The sequence below is a fragment of the Alligator mississippiensis genome, chromosome 2 (genome assembly GCF_030867095.1).
Source record: "Alligator mississippiensis isolate rAllMis1 chromosome 2, rAllMis1, whole genome shotgun sequence".
NCBI classification, from domain to species: Eukaryota; Metazoa; Chordata; order Crocodylia; family Alligatoridae; genus Alligator; species Alligator mississippiensis.
In genome coordinates, this window is record NC_081825.1 from 247,992,053 (window position 1) to 248,000,353 (window position 8,301).

Below are 8,301 nucleotides of genomic sequence, written 5' to 3' on the forward strand. Positions count from 1 at the left end.
CCAGCTGGGCCCATCTGAACATCCCCAGGGAGGCAGCTGCAGAGGCCTGGGGGAGATGTTCCTGGGCCCTGCCAGTGCTGATGCCAGGGGGGTGGAAGAAGAGCAGACATATGAAAAGCCAGCAGAACGAGTCTGTACTTTGCTCCCAGTTGCATCTGGACTGGTCAGTGTGATTTGTAACCTCGTCTGTGCAGGGTGAAAAGAGCTGGCTGGGCTTTGGCCTGTGGGCTTCCTTCCTGGGCAGCCCCTAGAGGCAGCAGTGCACCCTGCTGCCACCCTCAGGCAAAGCAGGCCCCCGCTCTCCACTCAGAGGATCATGGTGGCCCTGGAGTGGGGCTGGAGGAGCTGATGGTCTGAGGTGGGCACAGGGGATCCTGTGCCAGGCTAGTGCAAGAGTCTCTGTTGCTGCCTAGGGGGGTCCCAACTCCCAGGGGAGCCTGCTGTGCCCTCCAAGCCTCCTCAACACAGTGTCCATCACGCTCAGGCCTGGGCTGTGCCCGCAAGGTGTGCGAGGAGTGAGGCAGGGCTCTCCGGGCACTTCTCTAGGCCGCTGGGGAGAGGCTGTGCAGGAACGTGTTGAAACGGCACCGATCCTGTCCCTGCAGAGGGTGGTGCTGTGTAAATGGGCTTGAAAGGGAGCACTATCTAGTGGGCAGACTCTTGTGCCCCTTCCCCCCCGCCCCACCTCTCCCCAGCTTCATCCCTTGTGGCTGTGCCCCCTTCAACTTATCCCTGTGCCATTCCTGCCTCTCCTCAGCTGGTTCCCTGCCCCGGATCTATTCCTCTCTCAGTCCCTAATGCACATGCCACTTCCCAGCCCTGGACTTGGCAACCCCATTTCTTCTCTATCACTGGCACAAGGCTTGGTCTCTGGTGGGCTATTGGCACATTAAAAATAAACACGGCACCACCTGGAGAGCTGTGTAAAGTCTGTGACAAAAAATGGCACGAGGGCCCTTCTCACATAACATTTAGGGTTTTTAAATAATAATATTGTTGTTTAATTAACATTTTTATTGTGATACGCTCTAGACTATTGCAATAGACTGGTCTCCAAATGTAGTAGACCCAGTAAAATACATAGCAGTGACAGATCCTCACTCAGAGGTTGTGAAAGACTGAAAGAGAATGGCTGGATGAGATGGAAAATGCAAGGAAAAGACAGGGTCATAATCATAGGTTGTTTTAGCATAGACTACTTATGTGCATACATCTTAGTCAACTAGTAGCAAGTCTTCCCTCACATTTATACTATAGAGAAATTCACTGTACCAAGTTATTTGTTTTAGTTCATCTACTCCTATTCCACGTTCCCCGGATGAGCCTGTTTTGTGATGTCTTATTAGTTACTGTGGGCATGGGAGTGTCTTGGTACATGATTATTAGACTGGGCTCTGAAGCACTATTGTTAGCTGGCATTCTGGTGACTTACGGGGAAACAAAGGCCTTTTGTAAGATCTTGGTGCTATTTAACTTGTTTGTTTTCTTATGCTTCAGTGAATGCCTAGAAGACTAAATCCTGTCTTTTAAACAGCTACAGAAATATATTTTCCAAAGGTAAGCCTTTTACTGATATCTTCATGTTTTTACTCGAAGTTAAACAAAGTATTTACTTTTCTGTGTCATGTCAAAGAACAGTGTACAATAAATTGGTGAAATGGTGCCATCTTTCCCTTGGCCCCAGCTGTTTAAAAAGAAAGTAACAGGAACCTAGAAAAAAGCAATGACGAAGACCTATTAGCAAGTCAGGATTTTACCTTAAAATGAAAAATCTATCTAGTCCTGTTTTAATTGCATCAAGAACAGAATTTCTCCTTAGAGGCTGTTTCTCAGTCAGGTTGATCTAACTTCAGGAAATGTTTCCTGATAGTCATCCCATGTTTTCTCAGTTAAATCTAGTAACTTGATTTTGCACTGCATATGGTTAGTTCTTTTCTCTTTGCTCTCTTAAATTAATGCCCCCTGGCATTCCAAACATTTTTGCTGCTCACATTCTTTGTCCCTTCGGTTCATGCACTATCTTCTGGAACTGAAAGGCACAGATATGAAAGCAGCATTCCATGGAAGATCAATTCATTTTTAAATGACCATATTGATCCTGATCCTGTTTGTATAGTTTCCTTATAGGTAGAGCTTTGTTCAGTCATCAGTGCTTGAGAAGAGGGACAGCTGGGAATTCTGGGAAGAGGTACAGAATTAAAAAAAAAAAATATTTCCCCTGGTATCATAAACATTTCTATTTTACACATATGCAGATTTTGTACATTAAAGTTGTTACATCTATATAGTGCAGGTCTGCATCACTATGTAATGATGAGTACAGCACATCACTTCCCTTAAGAATTTAGGACCAGAACCTCAAAGAGAGTTCGGTACATAATTCCCATTTATATCATCCTTATAATCCCTTTAGTGAGTAGTCCCACTGGCTCCAGTTGTACTATATGGGAATAAGGATTATTCATCTAGTTTTGTAAGGGTAGGAAGGGTAGTCTTACAGTAGCCTGGGAAACAGATGCGTTTTGGCATTCTTTAGTGTATTATATGAGCTTCTTGGCAAGGATTAATTAGCCCATACAAGAGGTCTGTTCTGTAATAGCTAAACTGCTTCTAGTACCCATGGTAGCTTGTTTCACTCTAGCTTGGGTATAACTGCTCCACACTGCAGTCTGCAATGTAGATGTATCCCTAATCTTTTCCTACCTCATTTTCCCCTGTTAACCTGTAAAACTGGAATAATTTTTTTCCGATACCTTTAGTCTGTCCAGGACAAAAACTGACTCTTATGCTTTTATACACTTGGGTAAAATGGACTCCTATTTTACTTCAGGCTTGTAGGTTTTATCATATTACAAATGTTAAACAAGAATATTAATTCCCAGATAAAAGCTACATTAAAAATAGTATTTTTAATTTAATGGAATGGAGTTCAGAAATTTAGGACAAATTACATTTCAGGGTTTTGTAGTTTTCTTCAAACGAAGCACCATAAATACAAGACATTCAAAATTAATTTTGAAATTTAAACTTCAAATGTGTTTCAGACTGGAAACAAACAGTGATGGCTTCCAAAAACCTTATCTGTGCCCTTAAGTGGCACTGTGCAAGAGACATGTTAGTGTTTGGTCCCAGGTTAAGTCATATTGGGCACCTATACATGAGTGCTGAGGCTGCAGACTCAATTAATCAAATCTGCTGGAGCGTGGCAATTGCCATGCTCCAGCAGCCTCCTGCATCTCATGTATCACCATCCCTGAGCTTAAAAACAGCAGTGGGGGTGCTTGAACTAAGACTTGTTGAATGAGCTTTAGTTCAAGTGCCCCTGCCACCGTTTTTAAGCATGGGGATGCTGGTACAGGAGACGTGGCAGCATTTTAATTAGAGCGGCTCTGTGTGGCTCTAATTAAAATGCTGGCCCCTTCCTCCCCCAGAGCATGTGTCAAACTGCCCATTTGTTTTTAAAGACACCAGAATCTTTGTTTTCCTTTTCCAAGTGTTACTACAGGGTATGGTTAAGATTATTCGGAAGCTCTAACTCATTGTATACACCCAATAAATCAACATAAAGGCAGAGAGAATAATTTTTTTTATCCTCTGAGGAAAAACTTAAAAGGAATCTTTTATATCTCTTCTACAAGAACATAACCATTTAGGGCTGGAGCCCTCACAAATCAAGCTGGACATGCCAAAATGCATTTTGGTCTGGATTGCATTTTTGCATGTAGCTCTTTGCATTTTCCCATCCTTCTGGAAGAAAGTAAAAAAAATAAAATGCACTTACACCTCACAATTGATCTAAAAAAGCAGTTGATTTCAATTTGGTTTTCATGGCCCTGTCTTGACTGGGGTGTTTAAAAAATTAGCTATTTGATGAGCTTAACTCAGGGAATAAGTGATGGTGAAAAAGGGTGAGTACATTGAGTGGATCTGGTTCTAGTTTTTTCCAAACTGCTTTCCTGAATGGGAGAACAAGTATCAGAAGGTGACCTCATGCATCATTTCATATTGGCAACCCGAGAAGTTGTGTCCAATTTTGTGAGGCTAGCCACAGTCTGAACTTCAATCACGACTCATAACTTGATATTGTAAATGAGGTTTGGGCTTCCTACCTTGCATCCTTTAATTGCATTCTTTATCTGGACTCATAATTAAGACAAGGCCAGAATATCGCATCTGGTGCTTATTTGTGAGCACCAGAGCTATGCTAGGTGTCTGAATCTAAGACATTTTGGACTGGAAGATGATGCTACTAACTTTTCTTTAGCCCAAGGGTAGATATGTGACTAGATAACTGTTTTGTTAGATTCATTTGTATAATAGGGGAGTTAGATTTTCCTTGCTAAAAACAAAGATTTTATTTGTTCTCAGTGTCTTTTTCCTAGCAAGTAAGATATGTTGTATGTATTTTAGCAGAAATTCTCTGAATTAACTCTGATTTTCTATGTCACTAGGTTCAAGATGGCAAACTGCAGCTGTATAATGTATGGATTCTTTTGGTTCATTTTGCTGGTGTTTATTGGTTGGCCCATAAGCATTTTCCTGAGTGGCCTTTATGGATTCCTTTCCCCAATCACTACTTTAGTAGGACTAGATGATGTCAGTGAAGCGCTGCTGCGTGGAGTAAATCTGGGACGGCAGTGCGCTAGGAATGTACTAAGTGGCAAGCCCCTCTGTTGAGAAGCGAAGACAATATCACAGCTGGCCTGCCTTCTACCATGTGTTTCATAGCATTTATTGTTAACCTTAAATGTTTTCACTTCTGTACAAAAGTTGTTTGGTTTTAATGATGAATTAATGACAGTTGGTAGTTTATGACGGGAAGAATAATAAGGAAGGTGTTTTGCTCTTTGGAGAATGCAATGGTAGCTTCCTGGTAATCCCAAAATGAGTAACAATGCTATCTTCACTTGTTTGAGTAAATGCATTGAAAGTACAGAGAAGCCCAAACATGAACTTCACATTCATATTCAAATTCTTAAAATCGAGGTTCCATTTTCTAGGCATACACATTATTGGCTCAGAGCTCAAGTGTTTCAAATTTGGGAAGGTGAAGATATCTTTGGATTCTGGATTGTACTTTATTTCATTATAAGAGATGTGAAATTCAGATTTGAGGTTCTGGTAAGATGCATGTAAGTATGTATTTATTTATGTATACACTTAAGAGCATTCTTAATTTAATTCTTTATAACAGATATTGACTTTCATTTTACTTTACCACTTTGTCTAATGATAAGGAAGTTTTTAAGGAAATTTTGTTTATGTGGATTCACTGCGTTGAAATATGACTTCAGGATCATTCATGAATAATCAATTGTCATAAACTTACATGTGATTTTTTTTTTCTTTTCCATTTAATTGGAATTTAATTTTTTTAATTTTAGAATACGTTAAACCCTAAGTTAAAATGTTATCCAACCAGGTGCTTAGAATCCTTAGACCTACTAAAATTCGTGGAAATTATGGTGTTTTCAAAGTTTTTTTAATTTGGTGGTCTTAACCTGTTTTTGCTAATCCCTCTTCTGATGTTTTTATTAGAGTGAGTGTTTTTATGGAAAATTATCTAGGTTTTTACAAACGTAGTGTTCTTTTGGAAGTGACCATCAATTCAACAACAGTGAATAGCTATTGTTGACAAGGTCATTTTATCTGCATACTTTGTGTATTTCCGGAAATTACTTAGAAATTATTAAAACTGGAAAAAAGCTTGAAGGAAATGATCCAGAGGTAGGGTTCAGGGCAAAATGGGCCAATACTCTAACGCATTATTGAAAAGAAAAGGACTCATCCACTTACAACAGTAAAAAAGCCTTCCAAGCTTTGTGGGGGGTGGGGAAATATCCCTGAAGCACAGCCTACCGGGATTTACTGATCTGGCTGTAGAAGTTTAAATTGCAGGAGAGCACATGTAAATGAAGCCTTCACCCTTCTTGTATAATTTTATACCTTATTTTGGATTGGTCTTCTCTTTAAAACTTTATCCTCTACAATTTGTTTGCTTAATAAATGTTCAAACATAGGCAAGTTATGGTTGTTATGAGAGCTATAAGTGTGAATTTTCTGGATATTTGAATTTTCATTCATGAAGTTGTACTGAAATTTTTTAACTGATTTCTTTAAAAAAAAAAAATTATTTGTATTTATTACACATACATGTGGCCTATAATTAAAATAGTATGATGCTTTATTTCATAAGCCCCAGTTTTTTTAGTTGCTTAAAACTACACATTAAATTAATGTGAAGCAATAAACTCTGGTGCATATTGCATCAGAGTTTATTGCTCCCAGGCACTGGGTTTACATGTGCTCCTGGGACAGCAGCATGTTTTGCTGAGTAGGAGCAGCTCTGGCTGTCAGGGGATGCGGGGGGTCAGCCTGCCAGCCCGGGGCTGCTCTGAGCCAGCTCAACGTGCTACAGAGGGGCTGGCTGGACACGAGGGTGCTTCAGTGCAGGTTTAGCCGGCAAGCAGCCCTGACACTGAAGCACCCTTGTGCCCCAGCCAGCCCAGTCAGCGTCTTTATGCACATTGCTGCACAGTAAAGAACTCCACCACAGGATAATACTTGTATTTATAAGTACTAACCTACAGTGGAGTTAATTAGTTTACTGCAGCCTAATAGGGCCACATATGTAGATGTGGAGACTTAACTGTGGAGCTAATTAGGCAATTCTGCTGAAAATATCTTGTGTTGATGCGCCCACTGAGTATTATCTGGCCATGAATAATTTTATGTTGGAAATTAAGTTTTCTAATTGACAAACCAATAAGCTTTCAAAAGGCAGGGCATCTACTTTTCAAGATGGAACTTGGTCAGCTTGTGGAAAGAATTAGATGATGTCAGGGCAGTTTTCCCTCCCTGCCTAGTCCCACCATGTGTTCCCGGTCAGTCTGGGAGCAGGTGCAGGGAGGGGGAACCCTTCCTTCTGCCATTGCTGTCCCAGTCTAAGCCCAGAGCCTCTACAGCCTGGCCAGAGTGGGCAGCAGCAGCTCTGGAGCCTCTCCCCACCCTTGGGACAGTGGGGACAGCAGCAGCGGCAGGCAAGGAAAGGGGAGCAGAGAGGATGTGCCTCTGAACATGAAAGGGAGGGAGGACTTTTACCTGCTTTGGGGACTTTAAAAGTCCATGTCTGCTGCTCCCATGATGTGGCCTGCCCACCCTGGTGCACGGGGAAAGAGGAGGAAGCAAGAACTAGTGGTGAGGGGCAGCAGCTACCCTTGCAGCACTGGCTGCTGCTCCCACACCTCCCTTTGTAAAATCCTGAATCCGTTTCTGTATGATGTGGTTATCTGTCATAGCAAGAGACTAGACTCAACAACACTGCAGGTCACTTCCAGTCCTTTGGTTCCAGTGCTCTGCCAAACTTTAACTGTTTGGTCTGAAATTTTCCATATCAGAGGTTACCTCAGATTTACTTCTTTTTTTTTTTTCAGCTATCCTTTCAGCCACCTGCCCGAATTTGGCCAAGTTAGAGGGTGTTGAAAAATGTGTTTGCAGATACTGTGCTAGACAGCTGTTAGAGCTTTTCGACTAATATCTTCTAGTGTCCTCACTAAACTAATATGCTCCAGATCCTTCCACCTTCTACAGTCACAGGAATGCATTGTCCATATCCAGAGATCAACTGAACAGACTCTTGTTTTAACCTGATTTTTCCTACAAATGCAGTCTGCCAGTGCCAGTCAACAGAAATGAAAGCCTGGGAGTGTCTATTATGTTCACAATTATTGTCCTAATGTTGAGGCCCAGGCAATATAGAAGAGAAAGATAAGATCCAGGAAAGGGAGGGAATGGATTAGGACAAGGAGACAGACTGGAGGCTGACAAAATGTGGTGATGAAGAAAGAAACTGAGATTGAGAGTCTTGGGAATAACCCTAGGGCATGGAGCTGTTAGCATCACTGTCCATCAGATATTGCTTAGGAATTGTTAAAGCACAATTAACCCTTAAATGGAATGTGAAATACAAACACAGACAACTCAGTGGCCTAAAATCAGAGTCTAACTTTATTAATGCAACAAATGTTATCTTAACAGTTTCTATATACAGAAAGAGAAAAACATTCAGTACAATAATCTCACCCAATCTCAGATGTTACTTTGCTCAACAGAAAAGATGGCCACTCAGTTCCTGAAGCAAAGGATGCATCATTGGCTGGGATGGGTCCAGACAGGTGTTGAAGGCTGGATTTATGATGATGACAGCTTTCTTGCTGCCCCCTTTTATGCTTTTCTTCAACTTCACTTCTTCGATGACTCTGCTTTGAGATTGGTCTTCCTGCAGTCAGGATATTGTCCTTA

General features: G+C 41.3%; 1 long non-coding RNA gene across 1 annotated transcript; it reads left to right on the top strand.

The window, feature by feature from the left end:
• The first annotated feature begins 375 nt into the window (after nt 1-375).
• Nucleotides 376-6,187, top strand: LOC106738295 (uncharacterized). The gene is made up of 2 exons (XR_002093104.2): nt 376-1,557; nt 4,452-6,187. It is a non-coding gene; the product is annotated as an uncharacterized LOC106738295 (long non-coding RNA).
• Nucleotides 6,188-8,301: the final 2,114 nt, after the last annotated feature.